Here is a 19,225-nt window from a genome sequence, read left to right as displayed (position 1 = left end):
TTACGTTTTATTTTGTTGTTGACAATTTAATTCGTAAGCTTGTGTAAGATATAACTCTGTGGAGCGAGTGTATATTGATTTTGAGAGTTCAGGACATCAGTATGTACTTGGTTTAAAGGGAAAAAGCTTCTAAGTATTTTGTATTGATGGCTGAACGATCACGCATGTATAATTATGAGATTATATATCGATTTTTATTTGTGTTAAAAATCAGGGCCGTGACAACACACCACTACAATTATGAGCAATGGCTACGGAAGGCAAGCCACGGTTGCAGTGTTTTGTGAGCAAGAGTTTCAGTCAACTCAATTCAATCATTGTATGAATGAATCTGCGGGTGATGCATGCCACATTTATTTTCAAGCGTGACTTTTCTTTAAAATATCGCTTCAGTCCGCTCTTTTTGCATTGGTCTTGGTAAATCCCTCTCTCTCTCTCTCTCTCTCTCGGTCACTTTTTTATAAAATATTGTTTCAGTCCCTTAAATGTCCCCCCTTCCGTCTCTCTCCCCCTCCCCTTCCCAAAAAACCAGATCTCTGACCCCCACCGCGACCCTCAGAACCCCCTCTGTTTCCAACCATCACTGATGGCCTCTCCTTCTATCTTTTTCATGTTATCTGCACTTTCCTTCACACATGGATCTGATCAATTTTATAACTGTAATATTTTCTTCTGTCATATTGCGATTTCTTCGATTTGGCTGTAAATTTGAAAAAATTGTGTATCTTTTGTTTGTGAGGTAGAAATTTCGTTTTCCTTTTTGTGAGTTTTGATTATGAATTGAGTTTTTGGGTTTATTTCTGTTTTGGGTTTTGATCTTGAATTTTTTTTTTTATTGATACTTGCAGGTCGTATTGTTTGGCTGTTAAAACCCTCTGCCAACCTCATCTCTCAGGTATAGTTTCTGGGTTTGAGTTTTTATTGGTTTGAGATGGACTTTGAATTGGGTTTTCCTGAGGAGACAAATCTTGTATCTTTCTGAGTACTGCTAAAGTGCTAATATCTACTAATACTACTGCATCTAACAATATTGAATCGCTGCATGAACTACCACTTGAAAGGAGTTTTCTGTTAGATTTATTTGATCCGAATCCCATTTTACATGATGGAACTTTCTGTTGTACTTTACTGTATATGAATATCTCTTTAAAGGTAGTCATATGCTTCTTCTTTCTTATCTAGCTCCTGCAGTTTGCTTCAACAAGGAATGAAACAAATAATAATAAGCCCGGAAACATCTAAAGCTAAAGCATTAGAGAAGGTGGAGGATAAGTCCAAAGTTGCCAGGGTATACCAAATTTCCTATGCAAGATTAATTGTTTGTTGTTTTCTTACAGATTAATTGTTCCATAGTTTTCTTACAGATAATATGTAATTCATGCTGTAGTGCTAAAAATGTTCTTTGATGATTATTTAGGCATTGAAGGAAAGTGTTCTCCATCAAATATGTGAGGCAAAGCCATTGGCTCTGATCATTGATTGGAATTCACTCATGTCTAACAAAAAGAAGAGAACTGTGATGTATTTCTTTGTATTTTGCTGCTGAGTTAACTGACTAATTTTTGTTCAAGCTGATTTACTTAGCAACTTGGATAATTACTGCTTACTCATTTCCTTTGCAATTTGGGCTTTTGTTAATTGTTCTTATACCCTTTACTAATATTTGTGTATGTTGTTATTAATTGCAGGCACATACTATACTAGATTTCCCAACTTTCTTGCTTGTTAGCTCAATAGAAAATAGTTGATTGAGCCTTCAAACATTTAAAACCAATTGCAGGTGCTTGGCAGCAAAGGGTGAAAGATGGATGGGCAAGTATTTCTTAGCTTATTTCTTCTGCAATTATTTGTCTTGCAATAAAATCTGATTGGAAGTTTAACTTTTTCTGTTAAAACTTTTTCATAAATGTAGTAAATTGTTGGTACTTTACTCATACGTAGATTGTCATTGCATAAACTGTGACATGACTGTGTAAGGATTGCATAATCTGAACTTTAACTTGCAGCATAGCCCTGGCAAAGTTTGCACCAGAATCACAGGGCACACTGAATTTTAAGTTTGGTAGAGTTGAGGTGTCGGAGGTGGTGCACATTAAGCAATGCTTGTTACTCTGTGAGGATGCAGCAGGGTAGAAAATCAACTTTCAGAAATCGGCGTTAGCTTTTGGCCTAGGAAGTGAAGGTGTGGTACAATAGGAAATTGTGAAGATTCTTGGGGTTCCAGTCGTGCTGTTTCATGAAAGGTATCTAGGACTTCCAATAGTGCAGGACGAAATAGAAAAGAAATGTTCCAGGGGATCAATGAAAGATTGGACTTCCATTTACAAAGTTGGGCAAACAAGCTACTTTCTAAGGCGGGTAAGACAATCCTCATTAAAGCTGTAGCTCAAGCTATTCCTTCGTACACAATGTCTGTTTTTCAATTACCGAAAAGTGTGAGTAAGGCTTATGAGTCCAAGGTGGCAAAGTATTGGTGGGGAAAAGGAGTTGGAAAAAGAGGGATGCATTGGTGTAGGTGGGAGCTACTTTGTAAGCACCGAAATGAAGGTGGTTTGGGTTTTCGAAACATAGAAGTGTTTAATCAGGCTTTATTAGCAAAAATGGTTGGAGGTTGGTGCTTAACCCATCGGCATTGGTAAGCAGAATAATTGCTGCAAAATACTTTCCAGAAGGCAGTTGGGGTACAGCGGTGATTGGAACAAGTCCATCTTATGTTTGGCGTAGTCTAGTTTGGGGGAGAGATTTACTGATGTTGGGTTCTAGATGGAGGATTGGTAATGGAGAAGCTGTGAGTATTTGGGGTGATAAATGGTTGCCATCGCCATGGACTTTCAAGGTTGTTACTCCATATTTTCTTTCTACTTCAACTTCGGTAAAGAGGCTTTTTTCGCGCTCTGGTGAGTGGGGTGTATACTTTATAAAAGCTAATTTTTTACCTGTGGATGTTGAAAATATTCTTGCTATTCCTCTAGCTGGAAATCATAGTGGAGATACAATAGTTTGGCATTATTGTGAGAACGGGTATTATACAGTTAAATCTGGGTATTGGTTGGGTTTGGAGAGTAAAAGTTGGGGATCGGGTACTGGAAGTAGTGGTGAGAAGAATGCTACTAACTCCACCAATGTTTGGAGTCTTCGAATTCCAGCTAAAGTCAAGTTATTTCTTTGGAAAGCTTGCCATTCTTTCTTACCTTGTGCTGAACGTCTTTGGAGACGACATATCAGCGTAAACCCGATTTGTGGGAGGTGTGGAAAGGAGAAGGAATCTGTTTTGCATTGTCTTTGGGAGTGTGGCTTTGCGAAAAAATTATGGAAGCTTACCTGGTTGAGGAATGTTTATAAAGTGTGGCAGGAACCCAGTTTTATTGACCTTTTTATGCATGTAGTAGAGACTAGTAGTGGGACGGAGTTGGATTCGTTTGTAGTGTTAACTTGGTGGCTGTGGAGGGAACGAAATAATGTGATGCATGGCAAGATAGGATTGGAACCAGCTGCTTTATTGGCTAGGGCAGCAGACTGGCATGCCGAAAATATGCAATTCCAGGATACAAGGTTGAATTTGGCTGCTGCAAGGCATGAAGCAGAGGATAGTGGAGCAGCTGAGAGGGATGACAACCGTGGGACACAAGCAGTAAACCAACAGGTTAGTAGGTATTTTGATGGTGCGTGTGATTCTAAGACAACTAAGGTGGGTTTAGGTGCAGTAATTCAGAATGGGCAGCAAGATTTATTTGGTGCTTTTGCTATCCCAATTCAAGCAAAACTAAGTTCTCTAGCTACTGAGGCAACTGCTTTATTGTTTGGATTAAGATTTTGTAAAGCCTTGGGGTTGAAGAAGTTTGAAGTGATTGGAGATGCTTTGAATGTGATAAATGCTTTGGATTATGGTGGCCTGGATCTCAGTGAGGTGGGTGCTGTGATGGATGAAGCCAGGAAATTGAAGGTGGAATTAGAGGTGATGTCTTGGAAGCATGTTCGTAAGAAAAAGAATGGGATTGCCCCATGGTTTGGCTAGGAAAGCTTTGAGTCTAGTTCATTCGATTTATTGCCAAGAGGTTGGTCCTCCTTGGCTAGCTGATTTAATTAATGCCAACTATAGTGTAAGAGCTTGAAGGGGCAACTCTCCTGTTTGGGGACTGTTATTACCTCAATGCTAGTATCAATAAAGTTCATCCTTAATTAAAAAAAAAAAAGTTAAACACTCCCACATTTAATTGCTTTTTGGTTTGGGGAAATGATAATTTACTCAATTTTGGGACCCCACTTACCCAAACACTCTAAGAGATTGCCCACTTACCTAATATTTATTAAATATTTTTCCCTAATACCCAATTAAGTATTTTTTTTATATTTCTTTTTATTTATTTTTGGGACAATTTTGCACTCTCCTTCTTTGTCACTTAGAGAGAGAAGTCATTGGAAACCTTGCCGGATTCCCTTGACCAGTGGCCGGCCAAGGATTCCCGCGACCGGTGACCGGAATCTGGAGACCGATCACTGGAATATAGCAATTGGAATCTTAGATCCATGAGCTTCAGATCTCCACACTCTCCATCTCTACTAAGCAAACTGAGCTCCAGACCTCACAGTCTCATCTCCACAAGCTCATCACCCTCGAGAACCTCTCTGTCTTCCAAGGCCGCGCCGGCAACGAGAACGCCGTCGACTGGCTCAAGGCCACCGAGCGCCACTTCACCTACCTCGACATCCCCGCCGCCGACCGAGTCAAGATTGCCGCCACTCACTTGTGCAGCTACGCGAGCCCTGGATGTGCTGGTACGAGTCTTGGTACCCGGCGAGTGCGCCGTGGTCGATTTTAGGAATGAGTTTCTGAGGTTTTTCCGGCCTGAGACTCTCATCGCTGCCGTGTGTAATTTGGAGCAGAAGAGGTCGGTGAAGGAGTATGAGGTGGAGTTTCTGAGGCTGGCTTCCGGAGGTGGTGATCTCAGAGCCATGGTTGAACAATACACGGGGGGGGAGGGAGAGAGAGAGAGAGAGAGAGAGAGAGAGAGAGAGAGAGAGAGAGAGAGAGAGAGAGAGAGAGAGAGAGAGAGAGAGAGAGAGAGAGAGAGAGAGAGAGAGAGAGTAGTTGTTAATTAAAATGAGGGCAATACTGTCAATAAATGTTAGATTGGGTAAATGAGAGTAAAAAACTCTTAGTGGAGTAAGTTGGCAATGTTAGATTGGGTAAATGGGAGTAAAAAACTCTTAGTGGAGTAAGTTGGCAATGTTAGATTGGGTAAATGGGAGTAAAAAACTCTTAGTGGAGTAAGTTGGCAATTTTTAGGCTAAAATTGGGTAAGTGGTCAGTGGTCACGGTCCTTTTTGGTTTAGCTAACACTGTTGGAGAAAATTAAAGTTAAAAATTTACTAACTAAATTTAACTTTTAGAAGAATAAAGTAATAAAAGTATGGCGAGGTTTTCTCTCATTTTCTTTTTTCTTCTACTCTCATATGAGAGGCTTGAGTGTGCGGCAATGGGAGGTTTCTATTCATCTCTGATCATGCCTGTAAGTCTAGCTGAGGCGAGTCTTTCTCTTTCCCGTGATCGTGAATACGATGATGATGTTGGTGGTGATGATGGTAGGGTGGGCTTCCCTATGAATGGTGGTGCTTGTGGCCGAGGTGCTTCAGATCAGGATTTCACCCTTCTGCAGTGTGTGGCAGCAGCTAGCGAATGTCAATGCTCCTAGTGATCGGGGTTGGATGGCAGGTTCCTTAGGTGGAGATCAAGGTTGATGGTCGAGCTTTGCTGGTGTGGCGTGGCCGGTTTCAACGATTGGTGACTATGGGGCTTCCGGGTTTGCGACTGGGTGACGCGGTGGGCTACAGATGTTTCGGATACTGTTGGATCTTCCAACGGTGTCCTTATGACTTGGTGGCAGTATGATGGAATGGATTGCTGGGATGGTTGGCTGGTCTCTCTGGTGACCAAAGTGGAAAGACTGGAGCGGTGGTTACTATAAAAGAAGGGCACGGCTGCTGGAGGCCCATTGGCTTAGGGTTTCCTCTGAAGTAGTGGGCTGGGGCTAGATGCTGATGGATTTGATCCTGCTAGGCCGAGTTTGGATCATATGCTTTAGGTCTATTTCTCATTTTTATTTGGTCATAATGTTCCTCTTTTGTTAGTCTTCTTGCTTGCTCATGATCTTCAGAGCCGAAACCCGATGAGATCAATTTATAAACACTCTTGGTTGAAGGGGAATACTTTTCTAGATTTGTGCACTTGTGGACTGATCATAGATCTTGAATGACTCATGACGCCAAACTCAATTATACAAAATGATTAATTGATCTTTTGACTCATCTGGATACCAATATTACTGAATTCCTTCCACCCACAATACTTTCAAATGCATACTCACAATGCTTCTCCATGCATTACATATGACAATTTGACTTTCAATGCTCGTAATATAATACTCAACACATGCTTTTATAAAAAAAACGATAACATTCAATATTTAATTCAATCAATGGTAAACAATTCATTGATTTTCATTTATTTTGACATTTTATAGAAAAGGTTCCTCAAAACCCTACCTAGATATGAAGCTTTTATTACAAAGTTACTCAAGAATAATAACACTGCGACTCGCAATTCTGGATACACTAGTGTCTTGATAGCTAAATCATTCGTCAATGTCCACGGATCCTTATCTGACAACTACTTCTCTAACTTTTGGAGTCAAACTAATCTTCAAACTTCGAGAGTTGACCTTTACTTTACTTGTGGGATTGCTAGTACACATTCATTTCTCGTATCAAATCCTTAATCCAATGACAGTCGGGTATCACTTCAAATTAGTTGTTCCAAAATAGTTATCGATCAAGTCCTCGAAATTTACTAAGGACGCCCAGAATTTTGTTTTTCCCTATCAAACCATCGTACTTCTGATATCTCAATCAGAACGCATTTTCCACCAAAACACAGCTGCTCACACATAGTTCAAACCTCAACTATCCAATTCTTGTTGTCAACAACACTTCTCCTTTTCTATCTCAATTATGCTTCAGATGTTACTCCAATGCACCAATTAATAGGTGTTATAACTTATAATCAACGCAATAAGTTTAACAAACAACAGTAGTTGTTCAACAAACACAGTAGCTTCAAAGGATCCAAATTCTTCAATTTTAGTTACTTAAGTTACCAGAGAACCAAAGAATGTTCAAAGCTTCATATCGTGGTCGGAAATTGGTAAAGGAGGTCAAACTCGCTGCCGTGAACGGTGAACTCACAACCATATCCAATTTTCATTTTCTTCAACCGGAATCAAATATCGAATTCAAGCATACACAGAGGCAGAGCTCGATGAGAGGATCAATTCTGATACCTTACTTGTCGCCGTTCACCTTCTGAGTAGTTGAAAAACTCAGAAAACCCGCTGGAAGCACTGAAGCTTCCCGGCTTCAATTCTCTCTCCTGCCTTATCATCTGGACAAACCAACACCATGGATAGGTTGCGCGAGATCGAGAGGAAGCTTTTGACACCAGTAAGACTCCGAGAATTGGCCAGAATCGGGAAATCCAATCGGAGACCCGATAACCTTTTGAGATTCCTCCTGCCGCCGTCGATGGCTTTTCGGAGAAGATACGACAGGGATCTGACGCATGCTGATTAGATGAAGCGAACCAGACCCATCCAACTTCTGGAGGTGTTGGAAAATTGAGAAAGGGCCTGGTTTCCCGTCGCGGGAAAACGGATCAGCGAGTGTCGGTCTGGTTTTGTCGAACTAATCTTCCAAAATATTTATACTAAAATTAAAACGGTCCAGATCTTCTGCCATTCAAAATTGACGCTTTAGATTACGCTGCCTCAAAATTATATTTTTAAATAATTCTTGGATAATACCAAATTTCAAAAATTATTAAAAATAGTTGGGGGTGGAGACTTATGAACTCGTAACAAAGTCTAGCTTAATCCTACATATAGACCCAAAAGAAAACTTTGACAAACAATAAAAATAGCATGAAGTTATTTTTTCTTTCAAAAATAGGAAACCAAATTTTTGAAATCTCACAGAGCCACTACTAGAAAATACACATATTTAGATTCTTTGTCAACCACCACTAGGATTGAATTATTCCCATTTGAGTGTGGGTAAGTCATTGATAAAGTCCTTGGAAATATCCATCCACACATTCTCATTTATAAGTGGGTTAAACAGGCCTGGAAGGTGATTAGTTTCATAGGATTTCTTCTAGCATTGGTCAGAAGATGCTACGAAGTTCTTCACCTCCTCGCGCATTATGGGATAAGAAAAATTACGAGCTAGGTGGAGATATGTGTGCAAGTAGCTTGAATGTCTAGCCTGCAATGACGAATGGAATTCGACTAGTAACTTAGAGAGTCCATCTGAAGACTTGGGACTTGGGTACGAATATTTTACTTTTGTATAACAATACGTGTTTATCTAGATAGAACCCTTTCTTAGTTGATGAATTTTGTTGCATGGCAGCAATGATTGCTTGGGCTTCTGGGTGGTCGATCTTGAGACAAGTAGTCGAATATGGGTGCATTGATTGGTTGGATTGAGCAGATTTCATGGCGTTGAGATAAGATATCAGGAACTATGTTCATACCTTCCAGGTATGTACTCTATTTTGTAATCGTATCCAAGCAACCTAACCATCCATCTTTGTTGAGAGAATCTTGTAAGATCAAATATGGACATAACACATATCATCATAAAGTAATTGATGATTAGCTTAATATCAATCCTAGTTTAACATGGATACAAACAGTAAATCAATACTAGTGACTTAATGAATAGTGTATCAATTCATTAAGGATAGTAATCTATTGCTTAGTCTACAAGGAAGGCTACAAGTTGTGATACATTAAGAATCTAACTAGGAAACCTAAACCGATATGGATAGCTTTAATGGGAAGCTTCTTGAGGTTTAAGTCGCCTATATATACAGATGAATTGGTCCCTGATTACTACCGACGTTTTGCATATTGTTCTGTCCATTGAGAAGCAAGTTGGTAAGTAACAGAAGGCTATATTCAGTGTTCGTGTTTGCAGTTGCATAAGATGGAATCCATGCCAGTAATTGCTGAAGGTAAGCCTTAATCCCTTTTATGATTGTGTGCATATGTTGTGAGCATGTATATGGTTATTTTACAATTGGTATCAAAGCATAGGCTCACAAGTATCAAAATCGTTTTAGGGTTTTGCAAAACAAACACAAAAAAAAAAAAAGAAAAAAAAGGGGTTTTTGCTTTACGGACCAAGTCACTGATCAGGTAACTGACCATGTAACTGGTCATGTAACTGATCAAGGTAAGTTACTTAAGTCAATTGCTGCATCTGGTTAAATATCAAGTTCACGCTTCCGCTGTGATTTTTAGCAGCAAATTGGGGAAAAAGCAAAAACAGGTTTTTCTGTGAAATTGATTTCGATTCATAGCATGATAATTGAATTTTGATTGTGCTCAAGAACACTAGTTGCATTCCCGGCGTGCGTTAGGTTAGAGTAGATGGTGACCGGATGAAATTTACAATTTCTTGATTGTTCTGTGGTTTCTTGGAATCGAAACAATTTTGATTGTGCTTGAATATGCATGATGAATTGATTGATGATATGGTATTGTATCTGTGATTGTGTAAAAATTGCATGAAGAACAAAAATCTCCCAGATTTTGTTTACACATTATTAAAATTGACAGATACGAGAGCTTAATTTTCTTACAAGGATGAATCTGGGTAGAATATAAAGTTAAAAGCTCATGGGTTTTGTGGTTTTCTGTTGGCATAAGTGATTATGATGCACAAAGCATTCTTCATTGATGTTGGCAGAAAACGATGATCAGGTAACTGACCAACTAGTCAGGTCACTGACCATGTAACTGGTCGGGTCACTGACCAAGTAACTGGTCAGGTCACTGACCATGTAACTGGTCAGGTCACTGACCATGTAACTGGCCAGGTCACTGACCATGTAACTGGCCAGGTCACTGACCATGTAACTGGCCAGGTCACTGACCATGTAACTGGCCAGGTCACTGACCAAGTAACTGGTCAGGTAACTAATCAAGTAACTGATCGAATAACAAAACTGAAATTGTGTTTTGTGTTTTAAAACTATGCTTCAGTTTTATCTTCCAAAGAAGTGGTCAAGTATGGTTTTAGAATACAAAACAGCAATATGCGTGCTTGATGAAAATAAATACGGATACTTAGAAATTTTTCTTCTGTCTAAAGATGTGGATAAATTTCTTTGGATAACTTGTTTTCATTGAACATGGTATATTGATAAAGAACTCCAGGATGTTATGCTTCTGCTCAAAAGTGTTGCTTAACATTATTTTTGGTTATGGACTGATATGAATGCAAGTATGGATTGTTTAGGTTTTCTGTATGTTCTTGTTTTGGTTGCTTAAAGCTAAATAAAACACAGAAAACTTAAAGTTATTTTCTTTACAAATTGAGAACTCACACGAATTTTTGTTTTGCTCCTTAGGTAACTCTTACATGAACTTGAACAGTGTCTTGATGCTAACTGGAACCAACTATAGAGCTTGGCTAGATTCTGTAGAAAACTATATGGGAATGCATGAGAATATAGACTATTGCTTTACTGAGGATAAGCCTATAGAGTTGAATGAAAAGAGCACCAAGAAAGAAACTGACCTTTACAAGAAGTGGCATAGATCCAATAGAATGGCTAAGAATCTCATTCGTACCTCTATGTCCAAGACTGTCAGGGGAAGTATAGAAGAACCTGAGCTAGCATCAGATTTTCTGGAACTCATAGGTGCTAAGTTTAAAGAAAGTGAAAAGGCAGAAGCAGCTAGACTAACCAAGGAGTTTCATGATTTGAAGTACATGGGTTCAGGGGGAGTTAGAGAACATATTATGAAGATGATCAATATAAATGGCAAACTCAGGGAGCTCTTGATGGCGGTTAGGAATGAGCAGGTAGTGCATTATGCACTTCATTCCTTGCCTAATAGTTTTAGTCATCTTAGGACCAGTTACAACTCTCAAAAGGGAAACTGGACTTTAGATGAACTTATATCCATCTGTGTTGATGAGGAAGCTAGGATCAAGGAAGAAAAAGAACCTGCTACAGCCATAAATCTCATAGAGAAGCCTAAGAAGAAAAAGCCCCAGAATAAGCTCAAGCCTACCAAAGCCATAACTAAGAGTTCAACAGCTGCAGTGGCCAAGGAAAACAGGCCATTTAGGTTCAAGTGCTACTTTTGCAAAAGAGTAGGACACATGAAAAAGGACTGCACTGGCTATAAAAATTGGTTAGCCAAAAAGGGGATTCATAAGGAGCAGAATCCCAAAAAGTGATGAAGTGAACCTGTGTGTAGGCAATGGCATGAGAGTGGCAGTCAAGGCTATTGGAACCTTAAAGCTCGATCTAGGATTAGGAAAATTGTTAGTTTTGGATAATGTTTTTTATGTACCTTCCATGAGAAGGAATTTGGTTTCAGTTTCTCTTTTAGTAAAATCTGGTTGTAGACTTGTTATTGATAGTAATGGAATTCTTATTTCTAAAAATTCTGTTCAAATTGGTTCTGGTGTTATCTCGAATGATTATTTACAGTTAAGTTGTTCAATGGCTCAACAAGAAATTTTACTTGTTGAAGATAACACAAACAGTACTAGCACTTTAACAGGTGTTAAAAGAACCAAACTAAATGAAAAGTCTGCATTTTTATGGCATAGAAGACTCAGCCATGTTTCAAAAGAGAGACTGAAAATTTTGGTGAAAAACAACATCCTAAATGAACTTGATTTTTCTGATCTAACAGACTGTGTTGAATGCTTTAAGGGAAAAATAACTAATACCAGAAAGAAGACTGCATATAGAAGCCAAAATTTATTAGAACTCATACACACTGATATATGTGGACCATTTAGGCATCAAACTATCTGTGGGAATGTGTATTTTATCACATTCATTGATGACTTTTCTAGATACAGTTATATTTATCTACTTTCAGAAAAGGCACAAGCATTGAAAGCCTTTCAAATCTTTAAGTCTGAGGTAGAAAATCAACTAGAAAAGAAAATCAAAACAGTGAGGTCAGATAGAGGGGGAGAGTTCTATGGAAAGTACACTGAATCCGGCCAACAAAAGGGTCCATTTGCCTTGTTTTTGCAAGACAATGGAATTAAAGCTCAATACACAACACCCTATAATCCACAACAGAATGGTGTTGCAGAGAGAAAGAATAGGACTCTTTTGAACATGGTTAGATGCATGATGTGTACAACTGGTTTGCCTAAATTTTTGTGGGGTGAGGCTTTAAAAACTGCAAATTATATTTGCAACAGGACACCTAGCAAAGCCATAGAAAATACTGCTTTTGAGCTTTGGTGTGGCAGGAAACCTAGTCTTCATCACTGTCATGTTTGGGGATGTCATGCAGAAGCTAGGATTTATAATCCAAGCTTGAATAAACTTGACCCCAAAACTGTTAGTTGCTATTTTATAGGTTATCCAGATAAATCTAAAGTCTATAAATTATATTCTGCTCATCATTCACCTAGAATTTTTGAAACACATCAAGTAAAGTTTCTAAGTGAAAAAGTTCACAATACAAACCTTGAGGATTTAACCTCAGATTTTGAGGAAATTGTGTCAGATGAGAATATAAGTGTAGCATTGCCTTTAGAACAAGATGTAACTGATCATGTCACTGGTCACGTAACTGACCATGTCACTGACCAAGTAACTGTACCTGGTCGAGTAACTGGTCAAGTGACTGACCATGTCACTGACCAAGTAACTGTCCCTGGTCGAGTAACTGACCAAGTCACTGACCATGTAACTGTACCTGATCAAGTCACTGCCCATGTCACTGCCCATGTCACTGACCATGTAACTACCCAAGTAACTGTACCTGGTCAAGTCACTGCCCATGTCACTGACCAAGTAACTGGCCACGTAACTGGTCAAGTAACTGAACCTCAAAATCCTCCAGTAGCTCAACCTAGAAGATCACAGAGAGCAAGAAAACCAACTTATGGGGGGAAGAGAGTGACTACATTGTTTATCTACAAGAAGCAGAAATTGAAATGGACTGTGCAGAGGACAATGATCCAACTACATTTAATCAGGCCATTGAAAGTAGTGAATCTCATCAATGGCAGCTAGCAATGGAAGCAGAAATTAATTCCATGAGTCAAAATGCAGTTTGGGAATTAGTTGAACCTGACCCCAACCAGAAGCCTATAGGTTGTAAATGGGTTTTCAAAACCAAAAGAGATGCAAATGGCAATGTAGAGAGACATAAAGCAAGGTTAGTTGCCAAGGGTTTTACACAGAAGGAGGGCATTGATTTTACTGAGACTTTTTCTCCAGTTTCTACAAAAGACTCGTTTAGGATAATCATGGCTTTAGTGTCTCATTTTGATATGGAGCTGCACCAGATGGATGTTAAAACAGCTTTCTTGAATGGTGAACTAGATGAAGTGATTTATATGAGGCAGCCAGAAGGTTTTGTACAAGCTGGAAGTGAAAACTTAGTGTGCAAATTAAGAAAATCAATTTATGGCCTAAAACAAGCTTCTAGACAGTGGTACAAGAAATTTGATTCTGTGATTTCTACTTTTGGATTTACAGAAAATCTTGTTGATGAGTGTGTTTATTTGAAGACGGTTGGGAACAATTTTATTTTTCTGGTACTCTATGTGGATGATATACTTTTGGCTAGCAGTAACATTAAATTGCTTAAAGATACCAAGAGTTTTCTATCAAGGAATTTTGACATGAAAGACTTAGGAGAAGCATCCTATGTACTAGGTATTGAGATTAAAAGAGATAGGGCACAGAGACTACTTGGTTTGTCTCAACAGAATTATGTTACCAAAATTTTAAAGAGATTTGGTATGGAGAAGTGTGCAGCTGGAGAAGTTCCCATGTCCAAAGGAGATAAGTTAACCAAGAAGCAAAGTCCCAATAGTGATGTTGAGAAAGAAAATATGGAGTCAAAGCCTTATGCCAGACTTGTAGGAAGTCTCATGTATGCACAAGTCTGCACTAGGCCGGATTTGTCTTTTGCAGTAGGGATTTTGTCAAGATTCCAATCTAATCCAGGCCATGAACATTGGGTAGCTGGGAAGAAAGTGTTGAGATACCTGCAGAGAACTAAAAGTCACATGCTAGTTTATAGGCAAGTGGAGGATCTGAAACTCATTGGATTCTCAGACTCGGATTTTGCAGGGAATTATCCAGACTCCAAGAAGTCCACTTGTGGATATGTGTTCTTGCTTGCAGGAGGTGCTATTGCTTGGAAAACCATGAAACAAACACTTGTTTCAACTTCTACTATGCAAGCTGAATTTATTGCAGTATATGAAACTGTGTGTGAAGGACTTTGGATTAGGAATTTTCTCATGCAGACCAAAGTATTGAGTCACATTGTGGCTGGAACACTTGTAATTTATTGTGACAATGAGGCTGCAGTTTTCTTTAGCAAGAACAGTAAAAGGTCAAATAATTCCAAGCATATTGATCTAAAGTATTACAGTGTTAGAGAAAGAGTAAAGCATGGTGAAATAGCTGTTTTGAGTATTGACACAAATTCACAGCTAGCAGATCCTTTCACTAAGGCATTGTCAGTAGCAGCATTCCAGAAACATACAGCAAGCATTGGAATTTTAGCTAATTTAGATGCTTAGGTTCAGTAGAGAGTTAGTCCAGTTGGAGCATTTAAAATTCTAAGGTTTTTTGAGTTCTTGTGTTTTAGTTGTGATCTTTTATTTTGTTTATCACAACTTGTTTGTAATGACAGATTTTATTATTAATAAATTTTGAGGTATTTTCAGATTTTGGTTATTACTGCAGTTTTTGTTGAATGTTCTGAAAATTATCGATTTTGTGTTTAAAGTTATACTTGCTATCAGATGGCTTAAATCATGTGAAGCATGATGTTAAGGTTCAAGCAATATCTTTAAGCCATCAGTGTTCAGTAAATTTGCTTGAGTTTTTGGTTTTAGAAACATAAAGTAGGACCTAATATATGTTTACTTGTTGATACACATTAACATATATTGTATCACTTCTGGTTTGACATATGTGGATTGCAGGAGCTTGTGTTTGTGGTTTTGAAACTCTGCATTTTTGTTAAAATGTATACTGTTTCTTGCTCTGCATAAGTAACTGTGATCTGACCATGTTGGAATGGATTTTCGATTTAAGTTTGTTATCTGGCGCGCACTTCAGTAAGTTAAGTAGGTTTTGATGTTCTCTGGTGCAAATCATCGAGCATGATATGTGTGAGTCCAAGGGGGAGATTGTAAGATCAAATATGGACATAACACATATCATCATAAAGTAATTGATGATTAGCTTAATATCAATCCTAGTTTAACATGGATACAAACAGTAAATCAATACTAGTGACTTAATGAATAGTGTATCAATTCATTAAGGATAGTAATCTATTGCTTAGTCTACAAGGAAGGCTACAAGTTGTGATACATTAAGAATCTAACTAGGAAACCTAAACCGATATGGATAGCTTTAATGGGAAGCTTCTTGAGGTTTAAGTCACCTATATATACAGATGAATTGGTCCCTGATTACTACCGACGTTTTGCATATTGTTCTGTCCATTGAGAAGCAAGTTGGTAAGTAACAGAAGGCTATATTCAGTGTTCGTGTTTGCAGTTGCATAAGATGGAATCCATGCCAGTAATTGCTGAAGGTAAGCCTTAATCCCTTTTATGATTGTGTGCATATGTTGTGAGCATGTATATGGTTATTTTACAAATCTTGTGTGGGGCAGCCGCACGGACACGTGGTGGGGTGGACCAATTACTGTCCAGCAAAGGGGTGTTTTGGGTATTGCAAATGTAAATGGGAGTAGGAAATCAAGCACCGTAGGCACGGATGTTGTTGTCATGGCCTGTTCAAGTCAGATGAATGTGTCATCAGATGCTGGCGTCCACAGGAAGTTGTCAATCTTCAACATCTCTGTAAGAGGCTCTGCAATTATGCAGAAGTTTTGTATAAACTAGCGGTAGTAACCGCCAGACCCAAAAATCCTCGCTGTGCTTTGAGTTTTTTAGGGCTTGGGCTAGTCCAGGAGGAACTGTACTTTTTGTAGGTCCATGGATACCCCATGCCTAGATATTATATGGCCCAAGTAGTTGACTGAATTTTGCGAAAAGAACATTTTTGTAACTTTACTTGCAGCTGATTGGCCTGTAGAAGTTTAAATACCTCGGTAAAACTGTCAAATCCTTAGTTCGTGATATCAAGACGCTTGCATGTGGGTTTGAAGTCATTTTCTTATCTCATGTGTTCTGAGAAGCTAATTTCTGAATGGACTCTATAGCCTTTACTTGTCATGGTCTATTTTTCCGTTATTTGGATCAATAATATCCCAAGCACAGCTTCTTCAGCCTTTAATTTAGATTTTCTAAGTTGTGGTGGCTCTAAAGATATTTCTTTGTAAATTTACTATTCTCTAAAAAAAAAATAATTAAAAAAAAAAAGGCAAAACTCAAAAGCACGTTGACATTTTGACCACTTTGACCACCAAAAATTCAAATTTTAGATTGTTCTTTTCTCAAAATAAAAATATTAAAAAAAATAAAAAAATCTGTATAACTGTTGGAACTGCACCACCCTCAGGCGCACACAGCTATATAATCGCCAGTAGTGAAGTGAAGTGACCCCCCAATTCACCAGTAAATTTACATTTTCTTTATCTCCAATTCTCTGTTTCTCTCTCTCTCTCTCTCTCTCTCTCTCTCTCTCTCTCTCTCTCTCTCTCTCTCTCTCTCTCTCTTCAATTTCTCTCTACTCCATCTCTGTGTGAAACCCCTCTGCGAAACCCTAATTGCTGTGAGAAGAGGAATCGTCGTCCTTCAATTTCTCTAGTTTCTCTGCTCTATCGATCTCATTCCTCTCCAATTTCTCTCTGACGCACCCAGATTGTTCCAAGTCTTTGTTTTTCCCGAAACCCTAATTTGCCCATTTGCTTCGCGATCTGCAATTGTTCAATTCCTGCCCCATTCTCGGTTCCGTTTCTCTGGGACTGAGAGTCTCTCTGTTTCCTCGGCCCCAAGGTCTTCAACTTTCCGGCGACCCCAGGAACCCTAATTTGCGATTTGCTTCGTGATTTGCAATTTCCGCCTGGAATTGTTCAATTCCGACTTGGGAAACCCTAATTTGTGTGTGAAATTGAATAGGGACAGAACCCACTTGGGAAACCCTAATTTCTTTTCTGTTTGTAAGTTGCTCTGTGGCACAATGAAGAGCAGTGGGAGCGATGCAGCAGTGATGGGCAGAGTTATTAGTAGGGCTTCTGTAAGGGTCTACCCATCAAACCAAAATGTGAAACCCATCGATAGTAAGGGGAAGGGCAAGCAGCCCCTCATCATCAAAAAGTTGCCGCCTTTAGATGCTCCAAGTTGTTCTTCCTCCACAGTGAAACCTGAATCAAAAAGTGGGTTGATAATTAAAATGAATAAGAAGAGGATGATGGGAGTAGTAGCTGATGATACAAGGTCCACCAAGCGGTTCAAGCCGTCCAAGATCACCTACTCCAGGATGGACATGGAGTCCATGAGGTTTGTCAACTTTGCAGAACAAAGGGACCTCTGCATTTGGATTCCACAAGAGCTCATTTTCAAAAGCTTTTTGGTCCCCAAAACCGAAACTCCTCCTAATGCACCAACACCAATGAGAGAGCTTATCCTTGCTGCAAGAAACAAGCTGGACGAGATCAACGCAGAGAGGAGCAATAAGCACAAACCAAAGTGGATTCGTGACCGACAAGAATTCAGGCTGATGATTCAAGAGGTTGAAAGGAGAGCCCTTGCTAGACCACTCTTTCAGGACAATGTTCAAATCATGACTGATATTTACAAGCTGATTTTCAAGTGTAGTTGATTCTAGTATATATTAGTGTTAGTTTTTACACTAGCTAGTGAGCATGTTAATGTTAGTTTCTTTTGTATTCCTCCTCCATGTATTGGAGATTATTTTTTGATTCTTTGGTCAATGCACCTACAACAATACACTGTAAATCAACTTTTTGTTTAATGAAACCAACTTAATTTCCGTTGCTTTGTGTCTACTGTTGATCTCTCTAATTTACTGTGCAGACGACTCCTCTTATAGCTTTTGAAGTATTAAACATGACAGTCTATATTATACTCAAATTCTGTCCAAACTGAAACAAACATCTACTTCAGGCCACTTCAATATATATCATATCTTGCAGTTAATATATATAATCCAGATTAGTGCTCTCCGTTTTATTCCCATCAGCAGTTTCAATTTCATATTCGTCACCAATTCCATACAATTAGGAACTTCAACACTAGCTAGCTTGGATGATTAGAGAAGATAAAAATATATATACATATATAACAAAGAAGATAGGGCAAGTTGTTTAAGATGTTTGGTAAAGATCAATGATTCTGGTGAGATGGGCAAATTCTGCATGTAATAAGAAATGAAATAAGTGTATTAATATGGGACAAGAATGTAAAATGAATCGAAAGTAAATAGATGCATTCTAGGATAGCCAAAGACATCCAAAATAATCAATCCGTTCAAAATCTTTAATCCTTTTTTCAGCATCTATTCAACCCCATGATTATAAAGAATGTAATGTTGTTATAAATTAAAGATTTCTGAACTGGCTTCAATTCCACAGACAAAAGCCTTCACTGGCTCAATATCTTAATTTGCTATTAGATTGAAGACTAAAGCACCAAAGATCAAGTTGCCAATGTAAATTCTGTTGATTTAAGTTCCTTCATGTTATGACACATAACGTAAAAACTTGTTGGCATTAGAAGGAATCACAACAGAAATCTTATAATGCCAAAGCAAGGAAGAAACCTAAAATTTCTGTTTAATTTGCCTTTTGTTTTTCATCCCAATTGATAACCAAATTAAAACTAGCTTATAATCTCATAACCGGAGTTCCTTGCTTGCTGGGCTAACAATGTAGTCATTTATCCTCTCCACCATACACGTCTTCCCTTCTAACTTCCTGAGCATAAATGTGACTACATTGTTGATGATGAACCGATAGGCATGCCAAGACTGGAAATTGTATGCTCAAAATCCAATCTCCAAACTAGGCCAACAGTTAATACCAATCATTTCTATCATCCCAAACTGCATATTTTTTATAAAACCTACGTGTCACACCTAAACAAGCCACATGGATAAAAACAAGTTTTATGACCTATGACACTGTATAATATGAAGACAAGATGCTTTTGTTTC

The 19,225-nt window shown here is 38.6% G+C and overlaps 1 long non-coding RNA gene across 3 annotated transcripts; it reads left to right on the top strand.

The window, feature by feature from the left end:
- Positions 1-529: 529 nt before the first annotated feature.
- LOC112179918 lies at positions 530-1,801 on the top strand. 3 transcript variants are annotated; one of them, XR_005803975.1, is made up of 4 exons: positions 530-739; positions 849-895; positions 1,183-1,521; positions 1,689-1,801. It is a non-coding gene; the product is annotated as an uncharacterized LOC112179918 (long non-coding RNA). The 3 variants fall into 3 exon arrangements; XR_005803976.1 differs by having other exon boundaries at positions 1,183-1,288; positions 1,418-1,797; XR_002927965.2 differs by having other exon boundaries at positions 533-739; positions 1,183-1,797.
- Positions 1,802-19,225: the final 17,424 nt, after the last annotated feature.

This window comes from Rosa chinensis, chromosome 7 (genome assembly GCF_002994745.2).
Source record: "Rosa chinensis cultivar Old Blush chromosome 7, RchiOBHm-V2, whole genome shotgun sequence".
Taxonomy (NCBI): domain Eukaryota; kingdom Viridiplantae; phylum Streptophyta; class Magnoliopsida; order Rosales; family Rosaceae; genus Rosa; species Rosa chinensis.
Note: the sequence above shows the minus strand (reverse complement) of the source record. Positions and strands in the feature narration are given on the sequence as shown.